We start from the raw sequence: 22,832 nt of genomic DNA, 5'->3' as shown, positions 1-22,832 counted from the left end.
AATCCAGATTTGAAATCAGCATACTTAAAATTGGTAATTACACCTGATTTTTATTGTTTTGGGTAATTTTTAAAAAATGGGTGGTGTTGCTACAGAAAGTAAAACTAATTGAAGATAATGTAGCTCTGTACCTTGTCATGCTTCTCGAGAAACTTCTCTGATGGGACAAACAGTCCCGGTCACTCTTCTGATAATGGACTAGGCAGATTCATTCCATGTCTGTGTGCAGGGTAGTGCTACGATCCCCACCATTAGCTTAGTGGACAACATCCTAGATAAAATAGACAATAGGAATTAAATAAAAACAAAACAAGCGAGACACAAAGTAGACAGGATTACGAGCCCGAGACAAAAAAGTGGACATCCTGAGCAGCGTTTAGATCCAAATCATTAGTTTTTCATTTATTCTTTGATATTGATATTCTTTTAATTATTACATTAAATGATGCATTTTTGATGCTGTGCCCCACAATGAAACCCCACAGGTGGATACAGTGCATCTTCCCCTACCTGGACTCAGGGGTCGCAATGTTAACTATGAATCTACAAGACATGGAGATGCTAGTACACATAATTTAAAAAAATAGAATTCATCATGATTTGGTCCTTTAAAAGATTTTCATTAAAAATGTCTACTTTATTCATACATGTACGTAATCATTACAACTCTTTTGTGACTCCATTCTAATCCCGCAGGGGTCGTCTTAACATGAAATAACTGTAATCTACAGTGAATGAGGATGCCCATCTGAGTTGCAGCATTATCTCTTTTAAAACAAAAACCTCAGTTCTGTGTATTCCTCCTTAGTGACCTAATCTTGAACACAAGAGTCGTGTTGTGTACAAATTTTAAAAAGTACAAGATGATGCTTGCATATAGATTTATTTGTAAAATGAATTTAAATCTGTGGCTCCTAAAAAGAAAATTTATCTTGGAAGAAAACACCTTTTCCTCTTGTGACCTCACCCTGACCTCAGTAGTCATTGTGTGAACAAACTTGAATGTACGCTCGGTGTGCATAAATTAAAATTTTCTAAAGTCCTAAGTAGTCCTTACTCCTAACATAAAGGCCACACTATTAAACAACTTGAACCTTTATATCAAATGTCATATTGTACCCTGTGGTTCTTTGAACCTCTTTTAATACCTCATCCTTGTCCCCAGAGACAGCTGTGACATAAACCAGTGGCGGATCCACAGGGGGTTAACAACCCCCCCCCCCTCACATTTGGTTGAGTAATTTTTTCAAAAAGAAAGAATTTGTTGTCATTTCATGGCCTTGTGTAGAAAAAGTACACATTTAGGTCGCACCCCTTTCAAAATTGCATAGATTCGCCACTGGTGTAAACAAACTCAATGTTACATGTACGTTAGGCCTAGGTTGACAATCTGACATTTCTTTTATGCAACTCATATAATAGATAAATAACCAGACAATATATTCAGTGTATTACCTAATAGCACTGTACCCGACAGTCAATTTTGCGAAGTACCTGTAAAGATCCCTAAAACAAGCGTTTCTTCAGAATTCGGCATGCATTTCCGTTTTCACAGCAAGTGTCTTCTGCTTCTTAAAGAAAGACAACTCTTGTAGATTTTTAGTGAACATGGACTGAGTTGTATTTCTTGATAACAAATCTGTGGCGGATCCAGAAAATTCCTTAAAAAAGGGAGGTGAATCGAAGACCACAAAAGAGCAAATGCTGATAATTTTTGGTTGATAACGTTCAAATAAAACCCACCCACTAGATCCGCTACATCGTCGGTTACCCACGGGTGCTTCTATTCGATTATCTCCATCATATGAGGGAGCGTGAGTGCGACGATGGATCTGCTACTGTAAATTATGTAGTGCTCAGCTAAAATTATCATTTCAATATAGCAGCACATAATCTTCCCATTCCACATACTTATTGAATTGTCAAAATATTGTAGATCCCGCCACATTTTTACGCTTTGGCTGTAAGGTTGATTTGAAAAAAACCTTTTCTCGCAATATTCAGATACGAAATAAGCCACAGGAAGACAAGCTGTCATTTCACCCCCCCCCCCCACCCACCCTTAATTGATTTTTAAATGACAGGATATATCATATATATATATACTCACTCATATTAGGTCCACCCCAATGCTCGAGCTGTGATTCTGCAGGTTTATATTTAAATTTGCAATTTAAATAGCCACTTATAGATCGATAACTGTGTTATTTCTGCACCGATTTTGATGCGCTTTTTTACGCTCGACTCGGTAAAGAAAATTCATTTTAAACACAATTAAGGATGTATGGGACTGACATCAGAGTAATTAAAAAATCCTTAAAATGAGTGAAATAGATAGTATTGTACTCATTTTATCGAAAAAAGACATTTTTTAGATAGGTTCGTGAGTTCGTTTCCATGGTAACGAACATCAAAGATACCCTTGCTGGAGACATTATAATTTACTGAAATTTACTATTTGTCTAAAAGGGGGTATGGAACTGACATTAGAGCAGTGAAAAAATTCCTAAAGTGATTAAAGTAATTAGCATTAGTTTTAATTTAACAGAAAAATTCATTTCTAAATAGGTCTTTGAGTTCGTTACCATGGTAACCACCATCAAGCATATCCTTGCTGGAGATATCATATTTAGAACCTGTAGAGAACCCGGAAGTGTATGGCTGACATTAGAATAATTAAAAAATTCTAAAATTAAGTGAAATGGATAGCATTATATTTATTTTATCAGAAAAAGACATTTTTGACATAGGTCCGTGAGTTCGTTTCCATGGTAACCGTTATCAACCATATCCTTGCTGGAGACATCATGTTCAAAACCTGTAAACAAAAAATGGAAAGGTATGACTGACATGAGAATAATTAAAAAATTCTAAAATTGAGTGAAATGGATAGCAGTATGCCTATTCTATCAAAAAATTAAATTTTTGACATAGGTCTGTGAGATTGTTCCCATGGTAACCATCATCAAAGATATCCTTGCTGGAGACATCATATTTAAAACCTGTAGAGAACCCGGAAGTGTATGGCTGACATCAGAATAATTAAAAATTCTAAAATTAAGTGAAATGGATAGCATTATGCCTATTCTATCAGAAAATGACATTTTTGACATAGGTCTGTGAGTTCGTTCCCATGGTAACCATCATCAAACATATCCTTGCTGGAGACATCATGTTCAAAACCTGTAAAAAAAAACCGGAAGTGTATGACTGACATCAGACTAATTTAAAAATTCTAAAATTGATTGAAATGGGTACCACTATATTTAATTTACCAAAACAACCCACCTGTTTTGACATACATGTTGGTCTGTGAGTTCGTTTCCATGGTAACAATCGTCAAACATATATATACTGGAGACATTATATTCAAAACCTGTGAAAAATATAAGTGTAAGGTTGACATCAGAATAATTAAAAAATTCCAAAAATTACGTGAAATGGATAGCATTATATATATTTACTATTAAATAAATATATATATTAAATATAATAAATATTTATATATAAGTATTGCTTTATGAAGGAGCTTTTTAAAGATTTGTTCCCTATATATTCAGATATAAAACTTTGATCCCCTATTGTAGCCCCATCCTACCCCCCAGGAGCCATGGTTTCAACAAACTTTAATCTGCACTATGTCAGGAAGCTGCCATGAACATTTGAACTTTCCTTGCCCAGCAGTTCTTGAGAAGATTTTTAATTGACCCCTCCCTATTTTTGTAATTATCTCTTTTATACCTTTAAAGGTAGCATGGCCCTTGATTGCATGAAATTGGCCTGCTTGTTCTGGAAGTATTATACTGGATATTGATTGATTGAATATTGTTTTATGTCCCTCTCGAGAATATTTCACTCATATGGAGATGTCACCAATGCCGGTGAAGGGCTGCAACATTTAGGCCTATGCTCGGTGCTTAGGGCCATTGAGCAGGGAGGGATCTATCTCGTGCCACATCTGCTGTGACACGGGACCTCGGTTTTTGCAGTCTCATCCGAAGGACCACCCCATTTAGTCGTCTTTTGCGACAAGCAAGGTGGTATTGAGGATCTATTCCAACACAGATCCCCACAGGATTTTTGTGGAGAAATTTTTATAAATTTGTAAATATATATCTACTAATTCGCTATTATTTCCCCTTGGAGCAGGGTGTTACCCTTCATTTCATCAAACTTAAATTGCCTCCACCCAAGGATGCTTTTTGCCAAGTTTGTTTGAAATTGGTCATGTGGTTCTGGAGAAGAAGTCGAAAATGTGAAAAGTTACAGACAGTCAGACGATAGACAATGGGTGATCAGAAATGCTCACTTGAGCTAAAAATGAGTTGCATTTCTGTATAAAATCATATCAAAGATAAAAATTCTGCAATCTAAAGTAAAATCAAAATTCCATTTGTAACTAGTTCTAATTGTAACTGGGACCATTGCATATGTTCCCCAAACCAGTTAAAAAGTATAGTAATTGTAAACCTATAGCAAAAATCATTTTATTTTAGCCTTCAATTACATGTAGTACGTTTACTATGATTTACTATGGTCATTTCAGTGCAAAGAAATAAAAGAAAGCAATGCACGTGCATACACGCACACACGAGTATGATTCCGTACTTTTGTTGATGTCATTCTAGTACAGGCCTTTCTATCATATACCCACAGAAAGAATTTCTTAATGTTTGCATCAAATACAAGAAAGTTATAGTGATTTTAAAATCATCCAATCAGAAATCAGCACACGTGCGTGCAAGTGCTGACCAGTAATTTTAACCACAGCAATTTGTAAGGAGTACCAAGACACACCTAAAACCTCAAAATCAAAAGAATTTGATGAAAAACAAAAACATTATCGTCCTTAAAAAAAAAAAAACTTTTGAAATATGATGCATGTGCATGCACCTTTGCGTTGGCATTTTTTGTTACACCAATATATAGATACACATATCATCTACCTATGAAGTGAATATCAACTCATTCGCTTCATTAATAAGAGAGTTACAGATGTTTTAGTACATGTATTATCCAATCAAAAAGAAGCGCACGTGCATGCGCGTGCAGATTGGTAATTTTGACAATGCAGATCAGTTAAGGATCTCAATACCTACCTATGATATGAATATCAAACCATTTGAATGAGCAACAAAAAAGTTACACTGATTACAAAATTCTTGTACGAAAAATGTGATGCATGTGCATGCACGCGCGTGCAGACAACACGACTATCATCTTGCATATATACAAATGATATACTAGCTATCATCCTAACAAGGTTTCAGGTTGATTCCTTGTGAATTCTGATTTTCAATTTTTTTTTGTACCAAAATTGCAATGCACTTACGTGCGCGTACATGCACATGCAGACAAATTACTATTGTTTAGTTTTGTGTTTGCATCCCACACTCTTCCATGTTTCTTTCCTGTGGGTGCATTGTTCAAATATTGACAACATGTATTTGAACAATTTTAGTTATCTATTAAAAGAATCAATAAATTATATACATGTAGTTGTGTATGTATAACTTAAAATAAGACATAAAATTGTAATGAAGCATGTGCCCCTATGATAGATATTAATAGAATAAATAAACAATATTAAATTTTACAATGAATATCATAAGTATTCAAGATTATTACTTTAGAGGTTATTTTGTATGCAGGGTCCTGTATAAAAACTGATTACCAATAAATAACATTTACAAGTATAAATTTTGTAGTAAGTTTTTCTGGTTATTGGGTCAATGGCATAGTCAACACACAGAATTTGATCCATCGTTGTTGAGTGCCCATCATGTTTAAGGGCGAAATCAAAAGACCAATGTCAGGAAAAAAAATTAAATTCAAATAGTTAGGGGGCCTCAGGGGGAGTAAAAACTCGAATCAGTTTTTGTCATCCAACATCGATTTCACTTTAGTGGAAAAAAGACAAGTGACTGTTAAAAACCACAAAATAATATATTACATTTTAATGAACATTAAATATTTTAAATGTACACTTTAATTTGTGAATAAACAGAAGTAAAAGTATAACAGCATTATTTATACTCGCATGTTTTTACTTGTTAATCGATTAGTTTCAACATTCATAATATTTAGATTTAAGGGGAGTGGGGTGTGATTTCGTGAAAACTATGTAAAACGTATACGGTACCAATTTTGATGTGAATTTAGTTTTTTGTCAGACATTGAACATTTGATTTCGCCATCGCCCCTTCACGTCTTAAATGATTTAAGAATTCCTCTCAAAACTTAGAGGTACACTTGCATTAAATATTTGATGTGTGTCTTGCCAAAACTGCATTTAGTATTAGGACTAACTTATTGACAGGTGCAATTATATAAACCTAGATACATTGTGCCTTAATGATAGCCAATAGTATATGATATAATGAAAAAGAGCCAAATTAATTCACTGAATATAACTTTCAATTAAGCTCAATAAAATAATTAGTTAAGGGTACAAATTCAATATATGTGAAACAATAATGGACTTTCAATATTTTGATATAGTCTTAAATTGTGATATTGATTTATTACAGTTGAAAAATCAAAGGGTCTTATAAAAGTTACTATATTCACATCAAATACAAAATAATATGTATTAGTAAATAGTTCGAAATAGTTTCAATTTAAATTTTTCATAATATCTCTTATTTAGAGAATTCAGAAAATCAAGTATTTTAATAAAAAGACCAGAAGGATATGAAAAGTTAAAAGCCTACCTTTATATATTTATTTGCAAGAGTTATGTATTTACATCAAAAGATCTATATCTATGATGTAACCCATGTTTCTTTTTTATGCACAAGTAACTTATTTTGGTGAGTGTATACTAATTCATGGTGGGCAGTATATACATGTAGGTATGTATGCATTTAAAAAAAACTAGAGTTCCTTGCAAAATTATGCATATAACAAAAACGTACATATTTATCATAATACCATGCTTGTCATTTTTTCATTATAGGACTTGGGCAATCTTTAATTTGCATATACATGTATATTTTAAAACAAGCACAATATGATATCATGATATTAAATGCCTTGCAGCAAAATTATCCAGCTAGCTTGACAATTCCCAAATATTGTTTACATGAAATAGATATAGAACAATTATATTTTACTCTCACATGGTATGTGTAACACAAAAAAGGTGAATACAACTAGATTCCATCATTGAATCTGTCTACATGGTCTAGCTGACATTTAATAGTGGACACTTTGGCCGGAAGAAACTAGATAATACATTAGGTGAATAGAAAACTAATAATGTTAAATAAATTTCTTTAATGAAGCGTCTTGTTAAAAAAAATATTTAGTGTTGTACATGTCATAGTGTTGAAATTGTTGGGCTGAATTTAAACTTAATTGGCAGAAAATACCTAGCATCCATCTTCCTGCATGATCGAAAAAGGCCATGGTTACCTTACGATTTTATTGTAATCAGCTATCAATTAGTGTATTACTATTCCTTTGTAATAAAATTACTTTTTTGTTACTCTGGGGGGAGGGGAGGGGGTATTCCCTTAAACAGTTTCAGAGGGGCGCCCCGCCCTGCCGCCTTTTGCCGCCGCCCCTCTGCCCTTTCCCAAATCTAAAACAAAAAAATCGCCGCCCTTTTGCCATTGAAGACAACACAAAAATTCCCCTTTTTGTACCCCAATTACAAACGTCTGTTTCTTTTGTGAAGTTCGTTTTAGATCATAATCATGCAGTATTTGACCAGGTAAATTGAACAGATTGTAATTGATCACTTGTGTCTAATCCGATAATTGGAAGCACGTGATAACGGTACACATCTGTCTAAGTATGGTATCATTTTCAAAAAAAAGTTTATACTTCAATCTTGCGAAATTTGTTCGGTATGATATTGTGACAAGTTTTTCAATTTGAAAAAAAAATGGTGACATTTTTCTTTTCATCACTATATATATATGCATTTACCATTTTGCTTTTACGGTGAACCACTTTGAATCGGTACACGACTGTGAACCTAGCTAGCTAGATGCGCGGATTGGCACGCGCTCTTGTGTACCCCAAGAAGTATGAAGGAGATATTATGAGCAGTTTGAGAAAAGCCATTTGAAACCCATGTCATTTCGTGGCACACCATTCCTTCACTGCTTTTATCACAATTAAGAGAGATGTCAGTTTTATTATCAATTTGAGTAATAATTCCCCGGCCATTTTGCACACAAAAATACTTGGAAATTCATTTTTAAAACACGAACATGAAGTATTCATCTATGGAAATAACATTTTTAATAATATCTGAAAGATTGTTAAAATTATTCTGATATGTCAAAAGTTGTTAGGTATATCTATAATTAGCGATATCTAAATCAGATAAACAAGAGAGACAACTCAATTTCGCAGAGATCGTGTGACGAGACTATTTTACAGTATCATAATCAAAATAAAATTTAAATATATACGGGTACAATATAAATTAATCCATATCAATTAATCATGATTCCGGTGTCAATTGACTCTGTGCAATATTTCAAAACAAGGCACAGGAATTCCTGAAACATCGCGCAGCTTCAATTAAACTTTCAAATGACGTTTTTCAGTCTTGATCTTCCATACGAAAATTTTAAGTGATGGGGAATTGCATGTATTCGATCAACAGCTAACGAAAACAGGAGTTAAAATGTTTTCATTCATGAGTAACAAATAAGGTTTGCGACATTTTGACATGTAGCGAACAAAGTCATGTTGCATATCAGTATGTTCAGTAGGAATTTATCTTTTAAAATTGACTTTTTAAAAAAATCGCCCGTGTTGTTTTTTGACCAGATGGGCTTAATTTTGTGATGTTTTACATTTACGCGATCTTTGTACAAACGGGAATATTAGTGTTATAAAAACTAATCGAGGCAAACTTATGGGGTAAAAAGCTGGTAGAATTCTTAATAAGAGTATTATCTATAAGATTATACTAGTTGGTAGAAAGTTTTTATTTTAAAATACAGAACATAGCACTTTTTATATCTTTAATAAAATTTTAATTGGTTGCCATGGCAACAAAAAATGCATATTGAGCAGCTTTACAAGGTCTACGTCAGAAAAATTTCACTTTAAACATAATATTTGGACCATAAACATTTAAGAAACCATATAAAATTACTACCCACCGGGCTTTGTTTCCCTAGTAACAGATTAAAAAGAATTATTTGATTCATTGTTACTTTGTTTTATAATTGTACAATTTTTTGAAGAGTGCATTGAGCATTTTCATGAAAACCTTGACTTGTGAGATTGTGATGTTTAATGCCCCGAACAAAGCGAGGGTTCCCTTCTGCCCCTGTCTGAGGTACTAATTTTCCCTGCCCTTTTGAAGCTGCTGTGGGAATCACTACCGGGCGGGCGGGGGTATTTGAATTACTGAACTGAAAAACAATACTGATACATCAATGAACCTCGGCTATTTACATGAAGTGTTAATATTGGGGCCTAAGGAAGCTGAGTGACAATTCATATTCTTTTTATTGTTCAACACATTCATGCTGGCATACAATTGCAGCATACTGCCATGAATGAGTCAACTTTCACATCTTACGCTAGGCCTATAACTCATTGAAAAATAACCTTTGTTTAAATCATAATACTAAACTAATTTTTATGCAATCTAAAACATTTATCAAAAAACATTTGATCTGGACATAAATTATATTCATGATTTCAAAAACTTTTAGCAACATTAGATGCAGAAAACATGCATGATTAATGAAATTTATCATTCCATTTCCTTATATATTCCTTTGTAAGAATGGAACACAATCATATAATATGTGTATGGCTGCAATGTTCGGGGAAAAATAAGACACTGAAACAAGATACTGGAGATATTTGTCTGTTAATGGTGTAAGGGTTACTATGAATTGAATCTTAATAAGTGGATGAAAATGATTTCAAAATCAATTATATAGTAAAATAAATAAAAGTTGACCCATTTATGGCATTATGCTGTATATTTTGCACAAAGTGAAAATAAATCAAAGCATGTCACTGGGTTTGTATAATTTGTATGTGGTGGTAGATTTTTATAGTGTCCTGTCTCTGTTTTCTGTACTGCAAACATCAACTATTAAAGGAAGAAAAAAATCTTACTCATCAATTTATGTAAAACCAAAGATCCACCACTGCTCTATTGTGTATATCCTAGTTTTATATGACCCCCTCCTCCAACAGATATTTAAATTTATAGAGATGTATATTAAAACTTGACAAATACTTTAACATATTCATACTCAGATGCTTGTATCGTACATATTTGTATGTTTGGCTAAATAATTTAGGTTGATCTAGATCTTCAAAGTCTATGAACAATCAGCTGACATTGACAATTTAATAAGCGCCGGTGAATTCATACCCTATTTCGATATTGTTTTCAAGCATCGATTTTCATGGAATTTTTGGGAAGATTTGCACTTGAACAATTTTGTTTTCTTCTTATTTGACGTACGTGCGTACTCGGCATTAATTTATTAAGGTAACAGGGAACAGTTTCGCACTGTAGTATCTGGGGAGTCTTCCCCAGTACGACTTGTTTATCCCCGGATTGCAGAGGATCAACATCCGGCAGCACGAGGAGTTTTCCCGCGGTTATGGTACATGCCAGACGTACCACAAGACCTACCCGAAGTTGGAGACCGACAGCAGGCAGAACAGTTAAGTCCGCGGGACCCATTATTATGTAGATACACTATAATAAAGACTATAGATACTTTATTGGCGCCCAACTCGAGGCCGCGGACTTACCTGGGTGGGTTATTGCATTTTTTTTGGTGCTTTCCCCAGTCACGTTGTTAGGTCGCCATATTGGCGGGTAGTGTCAGATTTGGGATTTTTCTTTTTTCTACTTGATTTCGATTTTAGTGATTAACAGGGATTTCTATTAATTACTGAATCAATTTAGACATTTCTTGATTGCAGTTTTGATACATTTTTTGTGGATTATTTACATGTGAGATGGATATGTCTATAGATGAGGCGTTATGCGGGCTGGGCTTGCGCCCTCACCCGGACACACCTGTGGTCACGCGGAATGTACCCGCGTACTCCCAGGTATCTTCAGGTGATGGCGAACGTTATTTCACGCCGTCCTTGCCATCCTGTTTGAGGGAGGGGGGGAGGTAGGTTAAAGGATGCCACAGGTGGGGAAGTGAGGTTTCCTGGCACGCAGTTTAGCTCTGATAATATAAAGGTTATAGCTTAGATTGGGATATGCAACGTAGGTGTGACTTCCCGGGGAATTTAATGGGATTAGATTCGCCCAAGAAAGGGTCTGGACATGACACCCCAGGGTTTAGCGATTGGGGTAGGTGGGAGAAGGATTTCTTGTCCCCTGGTGGGGGCTCAGTTATTCCTAATGTCCCGGTGAGGCCTACTCCAGTCAAGGGGAGTGGTCATGTACCCAGCTCTGGGAGTCTTTCGGAATATCATACCCCTACTCTGCATTCCTACACTCCAGTGTCAATGTCAGCCCCACCCCCTCATTCATGGGTTGATGATCAGGCCCTAGGCCAGCTTTGTCAGGGTTTGCCCCAGATGGGCTTGGGTTCAAGCTTGCAGCACCCCACTCCTGGACCGTATTCCCCAGTTGCCCCATTTTCGGAGCCAGGGATTACCTATGGGAATTACCCTCCCCCACAGCCCAGTCAGGGCTATGATCTGCTTACAGGGTCCCCTGTCTCACATGCCTACCCTTCCCATGTGCAAGACCCTTGGATTGGGGGGAATGCCCCCCACACCCAGCCTTTGATACCACCTATGCCTGGCGGTTACGCTAGCACACCTATGCCCTACCCTACCATGATGACTCCTTATCAACAGCAGGGGCCCTTCACCTACCCTGGCACCACAGCTTGTGGGTTGGGGATAAGAGGGGTAGCGTAGTGCACATTCAACCCCAGTTAGGTGAACCAGAACGACACGCACCATTCTCTGGGCATTCTGCCCAGGGACTAGCTCCAGCGTCTCGCACCACGTACTAGGTCCCCCTGTACTCTTGTAGAGGGGAGCAGTCGATGGGCTTCAGTAGAAATGCACCCCAGTACAAGGATTTGCGGTACGATGGAAATTCTAGCTGGAAGTCCTTCCTGCACAAGTTCATTCGCCTGGCCCGCAGCCAACAGTGGACTGAGATGGAACAACATGATCAGTTCTGCTTCTCCTTGGAGGGGACAGCCAGTGACTACTACACCCTGTTGATGGAAACAGACCGCGGCCTCTCTTTGGCTGACATCATTGGGCGGTTTGAGAAACGTTTTGGGTCATCTGCACCAGGTTTCACGCATCAATTAAACTTTCAGTCTGCATCACAGGATGTGGGCGAGTCATTGCGACATTGGGCTGACAGGGTGCTTACCCTGGCTACCCAGGCTTTCCCGTCTGTGCCGGATTTTCATGTATATGCCATCCCCCGGCTGTGCTTCGGTGCTGAGGATAAAGACGCAGGACTTTATGCCCTGGACGGCCAGCCCAAGACAGTTGAGGAAGCAGTCGACCGAATGCAGTACTATCAGCATTCACGGCAGATGAAGTCATCCAAGCCCATGAGGGATGTGAGGCAGGTAGCTCAGGTTGAAGCTCCCAATCCTGACAAGGAGATCAAGGAAATGCGCCAGCGCCTTGAGGAGATGGAGAAGGAACTCCGAGGGCGGACCCCCTTTCCTCGGAGACCTTCATCGCCACCTTTGAGCGGCAATCGGAAGTCAGTAGGTTGCTACAAATGCGGGGCCATGGGGGCACTTCAAGAGGGAATGCCCGGAGCTGAAGGGGAAAACTGAGGCGAACCAGGGCCAGGGGACCAAGGTCAAGCTTAGGGGCGGTCAAGACGCACAACCGTGTTCATCAGAACCAAGGGGGCGGGGAGCCAAGACCCGCCAGTCGCAATCTAGTGGAGGGCCTACGCAGCGGAAAGTCAGGGTGCTGACTCCAGAGCGCTCCCCAGTTAGGCCAAGGCCGTGCGACGCTCACACGGGGACAAGTCGGTTTGCAGGAGGACACAGGCAGGCGCCTTCCGGCATGCGCCGCTCCAGGAAGGGTACACTCCAAGTGCGGTTCAAGGAGGCATCCGAGGAGGAGGAGGAATCCGATGACTGGGTCATAGGGCGGGAGGAGGACAAATACTAGCCCTCTCCCAAGGATATGTTGTCGGGATTCAGGCTCCCTGAGGATATCGTGGTGCCGGAACTACCCAGGTTTGGGGCAGAGAACCAGGGGGATGGGGAGGAATTTCCGGAGGATTCGGAGGACTTGCTGGATCAGGAGCCTTCGCTCATTCAGGAGGAGCAGGTAGGCGCGGACCCCGCGTCCGAGCCTAGCGAGTGCCCGGAGCCAGTTAGGGCGCAGGTTCAGCCCAAGGAGGAATGTGGGCAGGGGGTGGTCAGTGGCCAAGCGGAGAACGGGACTGCGGATATGCCATTCCGGCATGCGGGAGAATCCCACGAAGACTCGCCTGTGCCAATAGGGCAGATACACCCAACCACCGGATTCATGGTCCAAATGGTAGTCCAGGGAGTAAGACTACAGGCAGTGGTAGACACTGGGGCGGAGGTGAGTGTGTTTTCCACCCGGGTCTACGAGGAGCTCAACCCCAAGCCTCCCATCAAGCAGCATGTGACCTTGGTCCAGGCAGGGGAAAATCTCAGGATGAGGGGCTTCATCATTGGCCCTGTGGCAGTTCGCCTTGGAGACACGGAACATAATGTCGACCTGTATGTGGCTCCCCTGCAGGACCAAATGCTGCTAGGTATGGAGTTTTTGCATCAGCAGAAGGCTCACTTAGACCTGGAGCATGGCACCATGACCCTGGGAAAGGAGAAGGTCCCTATGACGTTCCGACGCCCAGGAGGGGGACAGCAGGCCCAGGTTTCAGTAACGAAGTCTATCCGGGTCCCAGCTGCTTCAGTCGTCCTATGTTCTTGTCGTTTGGATAAGGAGTTGGAAGACTTTGTAGTTAGATCAAGCAGACATCGGACGTATTATCGGTGCCGAACACTTATGCTAGGGAGAGAACGTTGGTGACCAGCATTGTCAATGCCTCGGATGAGGAAGTGTCTATCTCCGGAGGCAGTGCAATCGGATCAGCCTTGGAGGCCGAACCATGGGTCTGGTACCTGACTTGGTCGTTGAGAATGTGAACAGTGTGGATCCCCACACTGAGGCAGGGACTAAGCTCAGCACATTTACAGCAAGAGTTAATGTTGCCCCCTTAGCTTGCCCTGAAACTTGGTCAACTTCCAAGGAGGCCATATTGGATGGTGGGGGAGATTTCCCCCTTGAGCCGACCAACATTGCTGAGGAAATTAGTGTGGTTGAAACTTCCGCTGTTGGCCTTACTCATTGTGCGCCCAGTGAAGGTGTTCAGGATGGTTACAATGGCCCTGTTAGCGAGGCGTCATGGAACTATGTCTCCCGAGAACTTCTCGCGTTCCCAGGTTGGACTTGAGGGGCTGGTAGGAGAATCTACAGATCCTTTTCAGTGATGGATGTGCGACCCAGGGCTCGCCCTGGCCCACACCGGTTGGGATTAGATTAGTCCCAGTCAGTTTTCTGCGGGGCATTTACCCGGACCTGTCCTGCCGGAACTCTTTCCGGCGTCCTCGGATAGTTAATCCGAGGGGGCGTGTCGCGCCCACCTTGACCATTGGTTGGACCCGTTTCTCCGTCCTTCAGAGAAAACGGGGGGAGTGTAGTATCTGGGGAGTCTTCCCCAGTACGACTTGTTTATCCCCGGATTGCAGAGGATCAACATCCGGCAGCACGAGGACTTTCCCGCGGTTATGGTACATGTCAGACGTACCACAAGACCTACCCGAAGTTGGAGACCGACAGTAGGTAGAACAGTTAAGTCCGCGGGACCCATTATTATGTAGATACACAATAATAAAGACTATAGATACTTTAGCACTATAGACCCGGTCAACTTTTTCAAAAAATGGAATTACCCCGTATTTGAAGTGATATTACATGTGTAAAAATGTATACAATAATTTTAGGATGCATATCAAATGTAGCTGAGTGCTTACAACATGTACACAGGCAAATGTGCCTCACGTGAATTTCACGTGAAAATTCCTATGTGAAATTCACGTTAAAAGAGCATCAAATGTGAATTCACACGAAAAAAAATCACGTGAAATGCACATGAATTTCACGTGAAATTCATATAAAATTCACCTGAATTTCACGTGAAATTTTTAACATGAATTTCACATAAAATTCACGTGAATTTCACATAAACTTTATAACGTTAAATCATACATGGATATTTTGATACTCTGAATCTCGGGTTCAGATGAACACAAAAAGGAGTACAAATCTGCTTTCAATCTGCTGATAATTTAATTGATTGAATTTGTTTTTACATGGTTGTCTTCATTGTCTTTTTTTTTCTTTCTTTTAATCTCTGAAAAAGAAATATTTATGCATTAGAAGGACTGTTCAATATACAAAAGGAGTCATATTAAGCCTTATGTACACACACTGTACTATGAATGAAATTGCACGTAGATGTAGCAGAAACGAAGAAAAAAAAAGTTGCAAAATTATCAATAATTTGTGTTTTATATATCATCATACAGAATAGAATAGAATTATTATAATACAAGATACAAGATACAGAAGGAAGCCATGGAATATGTTTTCAAATTGTCATGTTCTAATCCAGAGGCGATTTGAAAATGACTTTGCATTCCTCATTATCTAGATTAAATCTATATAAATGTATTGCTTAAAATGATAGCTGCAGAACTGTAGCTCTCCGAAAAAATATTTTGACATATCTCTGTTATGTCAAAATATTTTTTCAGAGAGCTACAGTTCTGCAGCTATTAAAATGAAACGATTGACATTGATAGAGCTTTCAAGCTTACATTCTTCTCATTTAAAACTATAGTTAAAGGGGGGAGCAACCAATATATATATACATTTTATTGGCATTACGATATATATAACAATCGATGGACATTGTTATACATCAACCCCCCCCCCCCCCTTCAACGTGCCTGATCTCGATGATGCCTCTATGAAGGTAATATAGAACGTTACTTAGCACCCCTAATCAATATATAGATCAATTAAATTATAAAAATTATGTTCTGAATTACGATTACCATGTTCTCTGATGAATAAGGAAAGATTAACAAACCGTGTAGAGTTATGCGATTCTGCGACACGTCCCCGAAGTGACTTCCATATTTTCGCTGTCGTGCCTATTCGTTGACGTACCCCGTCTAAAGTAATTCTCATCAGTCTGAAATAAGCGGTTGCATTAGAAACTTTAGATCACATAAATGTAATAAGCCTAATGGCTTGAATTTACACTGAACATTTATAATTACAATGCTCAATCTCATCTTACCTGTAGAGTTTCTATGTACTTTCACATTCGCTGTCTTGCATACGTCAGACGCGTCAGACGGCTTACGCGACTGTGACGTCACAGTCTTGTAAATATTACCGGAATCTGACTGTAGTGTAAAGCTTTTTATAGATATTTTTTTAAAAGTTATCTAAATATACATGGACAGTAATGTTAAGGATTGTTTATGTTTTTCGCTTTCTTCCGAGTGCTAGAAATCTGTGTTTTCCTTTTGATTGACGATCTACAAATTCGGGATAGTGAATACGGCTATACGGCTGATAGAAAATTTTCATTTCTACATGCGTGTATCAGCAATTTCCAGTAGGTCTAACTTTATGCATACACCAGCTTCCAAGGTATCACACCGGTAATTATGTTTCCCAAACAAAGTTTGGGAACATATTGTTTTTACTCTGTTTCTTATTATTCTTATTATTATGTTCCCCAAACAAAGTTTGGGAACATATTGTTTTTACTCTGTTTCTTATTATTATTATTATGTTCCCCAAACAAAGTTTGGGAACATATTGTTTTTACTCTGTTTCTTATTAAGGTCTTCCGTCTCCTGCGGAAGACCTTACTATTATTGTTCGCGTTCTTCTTCTTCATTAAGGTCTTCCGTCTCCTGCGGAAGACCTTACTATTATTGTTCGCGTTCTTCTTCTTCATTATTATTATTTTTTATTATTATTATTATTATTTTCCTTGGTAGTACACGCGTTTTTCTCAGCCATTTCTCGATCGATTTTCACGAAATTTTCAGGAAAGATGTCTTGTGATGACGAGACTTTGCTTGCAAAATTTCGTGCATGACGTCACTTCCGGTCAGGAGTTATCTCTCTTTTAGTGACTTTTTGAAGGGCCTTGTTGTCCACGCATCTCCTCCGTTAGTTTTGAAGCTAGAGTCTTGAAATTTCTACACAAGATAGAGTAAACATTTTAGAAGATTTGTGGGGAATTCGATTTTACCGGAGGCGATTTGCCTGAACACTCGCCTGGACCTGAAAAAATGGATGCCAAAATTTTTCGCCGATTTCGGCGATTTTTGACCTTTGATCTCCAATATCTTTTTTCTTGGAAATATTTTGTTAAGACATGTAGAACAAAAGTTGTGCACATTTACGAGATCTTTTCGAAAATATCAAAATTTAGGGGCTAGCCCCTTAAATTAGGGATCTAGAAGGGCTCAAATTCTACATCAAATATCTCAAAAATCGTTAATATTTTGGTATAAGTCAAAGAACAAAAAATGTTCATCTCAACAATCCAAATCTATTCATATAAAAATTTAGGTCATATGTTACGTAATAAGGAATTTTAAGGGCCAAAACCATAAAATTTTTACCCCTTGTATCTCGAAAACGACAAATATTTTGAAAAGCAATAAAGAACAAAAGTTGTTCAGAATGATGATCTGAACAATATGCATATTTCGTTTTTACCCTATGCGGCCCCGTTAGGGAGCTACAGTTTGGCCCCTAAAAATTACTTCTAGAAATAACTCGAGAACGGTAAAGAATTTCTAAATACTTGTTGAACAAAAAATGTTTGAAATGTCATGACCTTTCTTACGATATCAAGCAAAAGGGGCTGACCCTTTAAATTAGGGGCCCAGAAGGGTTCTAAGGTTTATGAGAATATCTCAGAAACTATTAATATTTTGTAATAAGTCATTGAAGCGGAAATGTTCATCTAAACGAGCTTGTTCTTATCAAATCAAAAAATAGGTCATATGTTACGTAATAAGGGATTTTAAGGGCCAAAATCATAAATAATTGACGCCTCATATCTTGAAAACGACAAATATTTTGAAAAGCATTATTGAACAAAAGTTGTTCAGAATGATAATCTAAACAATATGTACATTTCGTTTTTTCCCTATGTGGCCCCGTTAGGGAGCTACAGTTTGGCCCCTAAATATTTCTTGTAGAGATAACTCGAGAACGGTAAAGAATTTCTAAATACTTGTTGAACAAAAAATGTTTGAAATGTCATGACCTTTCTTACGATATCAAGCAAAAGGGGCTGACCCTTTAAATTAGGGGTTCAGAAGGGTCCAAATGTTTTTGAGAATATCTCAGAAACTATTAATATTTTATAATAAGTTGTAGAAGCGGAAATGTTCATCTCAACGAGCTTGATCTTATCAAATCAAAAAGTAGGTCATATGTTACGTAATTAGAGATTTTAAGGGCCAAAATCGTAAATATTTGACGCCTCATATCTTTAAAACGACATATTTTTTGAAAAGCATTATTGAACAAAAGTTGTTCAATGTGTCATAACCTATCGATCAATATCAAAAAATGGGTCTGTGGGCCTCATGGCTCGCCTGTAGAGTCGATTTTTGTCGATATCAGTCGATTTCAAAAACTTGTAACTGGTAAATATTTTGTAAGGACATATTGAACAAAAGTTGTTCAGTTTATCGAGATCTATCGATTGATATCAAGAAATAGGCCTATGGTCCTAATGCCTCGCCTGTAGAGTTGATTTTTTGTCGATATCGGTCGATCTCAATAACTTTTTACAGGTAAATATTTTGTAAAAACATATAGAACTAAAGTTGTTGAGTCTATAGAGGGCTAACAAATGACATCAAGAAATAGGCCCGTGGGCCTTATGGCTCGCCTGGAGAGTCGAATTTCAAACGAATTTCACCGCAACTTTGCTTCAGAAGCTTATGATATGAAAAATTGATTATATCTAAAGTGTCTTAAAGTCGGAAACTAAATTGGGACTCATTTGTCTTTTTTTTTTTTTTAACTCCGAGTGCATCAAAAAATCGGACAGAAGACCTACTCGTTGCTCGCAACGAGATCGTGTCTAGTTAGGGTCTTCCGTCTTCAGCGGAAGACCCTTCTATTATTCTATTGTTGATTTTTCACTTTTCTTATTATTAGGGTCTTCCGTCTTCAGCGGAAGACCCTTCTATTATTCTATTGTTGATTTTTCACTTTTCTTATTATTATTATTCTTTTTTTTTCTCCTTACCGATTTTTGTGCAGAAGATTTCTCGGAGATGGCTGGATCGATTTACTTCAAATTTTCAGGGTTGATGCGTTGCCATTTGAAGTTTGTACCGCCGTTTTAATTTTTGAAAAATCACTTCCGGTTGGGAGTTATCCCCCTTTTATCGATTTTCAGATGACCATTTTGTCCAGACAAAAACTCAAAAACGATAAAAGCTAGAGAGTTGAAATTTTCAGTGATGTTAAACGACATGTTGTAGTTGTGCACCTGGGTTTTCAAAATTTCCGGAACGGCCTAGTATGGAAGCTCGGTAGGGGTCGAAAATGGAGTTTAAAAAAGTGTACAAGTTTTTTCCACGTTTTAAATCATAACTTTTTACTTGTAAATATTTTGTTTTGACATATATAACAAAAGTTGTACAGTTTATTGAGATCTTTCGTGCCATATCAAGAAATGGGCCCATGGGCCTCATGGTTCGCCTGAACCATTGAATTTCTGTTACAATGATTAACTTTTTTCTCACGAAACTTTTGATAAGACATGTAGAATAAAAGTTGTTCAGTTTTGGAAGATCTATCTAATGATATCTACAAAAAGGCCTCCGGGCATCATAGCTCGCCTGAACAGTCGAATTTGTATCACAATTAATAACATTAATAACTTTTTTCTCGAGAAACTTTTGATAAGACATGTAGAACAAAAGTTGTTCAGTTTCGCAAGCGTTAACTAACGATGTTAAGAAATAGGCCTGCGGGTCTCATGGCTCACCTGAACAGTTGGGTTATTGTTGCAATCTATAACATTTTTGTCAAGAAACTTTTAATAAGACATCTAGAACAAAAGTTGTTCAGTTTTGAAAGATCTTTCGAACAACATTATGAAAAAGGCCAACGGGCCTTATGGCTCGCCTGAAGAGTTTGCTTAGTGTCACAATCAATAACTTTTTTCTGGAGAAACTTTTGATAAGACATGTAGAACAAAAGTTGTTCATTTTCGCAAGCGTTAACTAACGATGTTATGAAATAGGCCTGCGGGTCTCATGGCTCACCTGAAAAGTTGGGTTATTGTTGCAAGCTATAACATTTTTGTCAAGAAACTTTTAATAAGACATCTAGAAGAAAAATTTGTTCAGTTTTGAAAGATCTTTCGAACAACATCATGAAAAAGGCCAACGGGCCTCATGGTTCGCCTGAACAGTTTGATTTGTGTCATAATCAATAACTTTTTTCTGGAGAAACTTTTGATAAGACATGTAGAACAAAAGTTGTTCAGTTTTGCAAGATCTTTCAAATGATATCAAGAAAAAGGCCCACGGGCCTTATGACTCGCCTTAACAATCTGATAAATGTCGCAATCAATAACTTTTTTCTCAAGAAAATTTTGATAGGACATGTAGAACAAAATTTGTTCAGTTTTGCGAAATATATCTAGAATGATATATAAAAAAAAAAAGGCCTCCGGGCGACATGACTCGCCTGACCAGTTGAATTTGTATCGCAGTATATATAACATTATTAACTTTTTTGTCGAAAAAAAAAGGCTGACCACTTCAATTAGTGGCCGAGAGCGACAGAGAGTCTTTAATTCATAGCACTTAAATGATCAATATTTGTAAAACATTACCGAAACTATATTGTACGTCTAGACAATATATTTGTATCATTATTCATGAACGAAAATCTCATTCGAATTCTTATCTCATCACATCTAAAATTGGACGGAAGACCCACTCGTTGCTCGCAACGAGATCGCATCTAGTTATTATTATTATTCTTTTTTTTTCTCCTTACCGATTTTTGTGCAGAAGATTTCTCGGAGATGGCTGGATCAATTTGCTTCAAATTTTCAGGATTGATGCGTTGCCATTTGAAGTTTGTACCACCGTTTCAATTTTTGAAAAATCACTTCCGGTTGGAAGTTATCCCCCTTTTATCGATTTTCAGATGACCATTTTGTCCAGACAAAAACTCAAAAACGATAAAAGCTAGAGTGCTGAAATTTTCAGTGATGTTAGACGACATGTTGTAGTTGTGCACCTGGGTTTTCAAAATTTCCGGAAGTGCCTAGTATGGAAGCTCGGTAGGGGTCGAAAATGGAGTTTTAAAAAGTGTCTCAATTTTCTCCACGTTTTAAATCATAACTATTTACTCGTAAATATTTTGTTTAGACATATATAACAAAAGTTGTACAGTTTATTGAGATCTTTCGTGTCATATCAAGAAATGGGCCCATAGGTCTCATGGCTCGCCTGAACCATTGAATTTCTGTTACAATGATTAACTTTTTTCTCACGAAACTTTTGATAAGACATGTAGAATAAAAGTTGTTCAAGTTTGCAAGATCTATCTAATGATATAAAAAAAACTAGGCCTCAGGGCGTCATGGCTCGCCTGAACAGTCGAATTTGTATCACAATTAATAACATTAATAACTTTTTTCTCAAGAAACTTTTGACAAGACATGTAGAACAAAAGTTGTTCAGTTTCGCAAGGGTTAACTAACGATGTTAATAAATAGGCCTGCGGGTCTCATGGCTCACCTGAACAGTTGGGTTATTGTTGCAATCTATAACATTTTTGTCAAGAAACTTTTAATAAGACATCTTGAACAAAAGTTGTTCAGTTTTGCAAGATCTTTCGAACAACATTATGAAAAAGGCCAACGGGCCTCCTGGCTCGCCTGAACAGTTTCATCAGTGTCACAATTACTAACTTTTTTCTCGAGAATCTTTTAATAAGACATGTAGAACAAAAGTTGTTCAGTTTTGCAAGATCTTTCAAACGATATCAAGAAAAAGGCCCACGGGCCTTATGACTCGCCTTAACAGTGATAAATGTCGCATAACGTTATACTCGTAAATATTTTTTTTAGACATATATAACAAAAGTTGTACAGTTTATTGAGATCTTTCGTGCCGTATCAAGAAATGGGCCCATGGGCTTCATGGCTTGCCTGAACCATTGAATTTCTGTTACAATGATTAACTTTTTCCTCACGAAACTTTGATAAAACATGTAGAATAAAAGTTGTTCAGTTTTGCAAGATCTATCTAATGATATCAAAAAATAGGCCTGCGGGGGTCATGGCTCGCCTGAACAGTCGAATTGGTATCACAATTAATAACATTAATAACTTTTTTCTCGAGAAACTTTTGATAAGACATGTAGAACAAAAGTTGTTCAGATTCGCAAGCGTTACTAACGATGTTAAGAATAAGGCCTGCGGGTCTCATGGCTCACCTGAACAGTTGGGTTATTGTTGTAATCTATAACATTTTAGTCAAGAAACTTTTAATGAGACATCTAGAGCAAAAGTTGTTCAGTTTTGCAAGATGTTTCAAACAACATCATGAAAAAGGCGAACGAGCCTCATGGCTCGCCTGAAGAGTTTGATTAGTGTCACAATCAATAGCTTTTTTCTGGAGAAACTTTTGATAAAACATGTAGACCAAAAGTTGTTCAGGTTTGCAAGATCTTTCAAACGATATCAAGAA

General features: G+C 37.8%; 2 long non-coding RNA genes across 2 annotated transcripts in view; both read right to left on the bottom strand.

The window, feature by feature from the left end:
- Positions 1-22,832, bottom strand: part of LOC130047730 (uncharacterized) — a 36,530-nt gene that overhangs the window by 5,604 nt on the left and 8,094 nt on the right. Inside the window, exon 2 of the long non-coding RNA XR_008796548.1 lies at positions 132-271. This is a non-coding gene — a long non-coding RNA (uncharacterized LOC130047730). The remainder of the gene's footprint in view (positions 1-131; positions 272-22,832) is intronic.
- On the bottom strand, positions 15,216-16,733 carry LOC125657011 (uncharacterized). The gene is made up of 3 exons (XR_007363151.2): positions 16,364-16,733; positions 16,151-16,255; positions 15,216-15,409 (listed from the first exon to the last, which is right to left on the bottom strand). It is a non-coding gene; the product is annotated as an uncharacterized LOC125657011 (long non-coding RNA).

The sequence above is a fragment of the Ostrea edulis genome, chromosome 7, assembly GCF_947568905.1.
Source record: "Ostrea edulis chromosome 7, xbOstEdul1.1, whole genome shotgun sequence".
NCBI lineage: Eukaryota > Metazoa > Mollusca > Bivalvia > Ostreida > Ostreidae > Ostrea > Ostrea edulis.
Note: the sequence above shows the minus strand (reverse complement) of the source record. Positions and strands in the feature narration are given on the sequence as shown.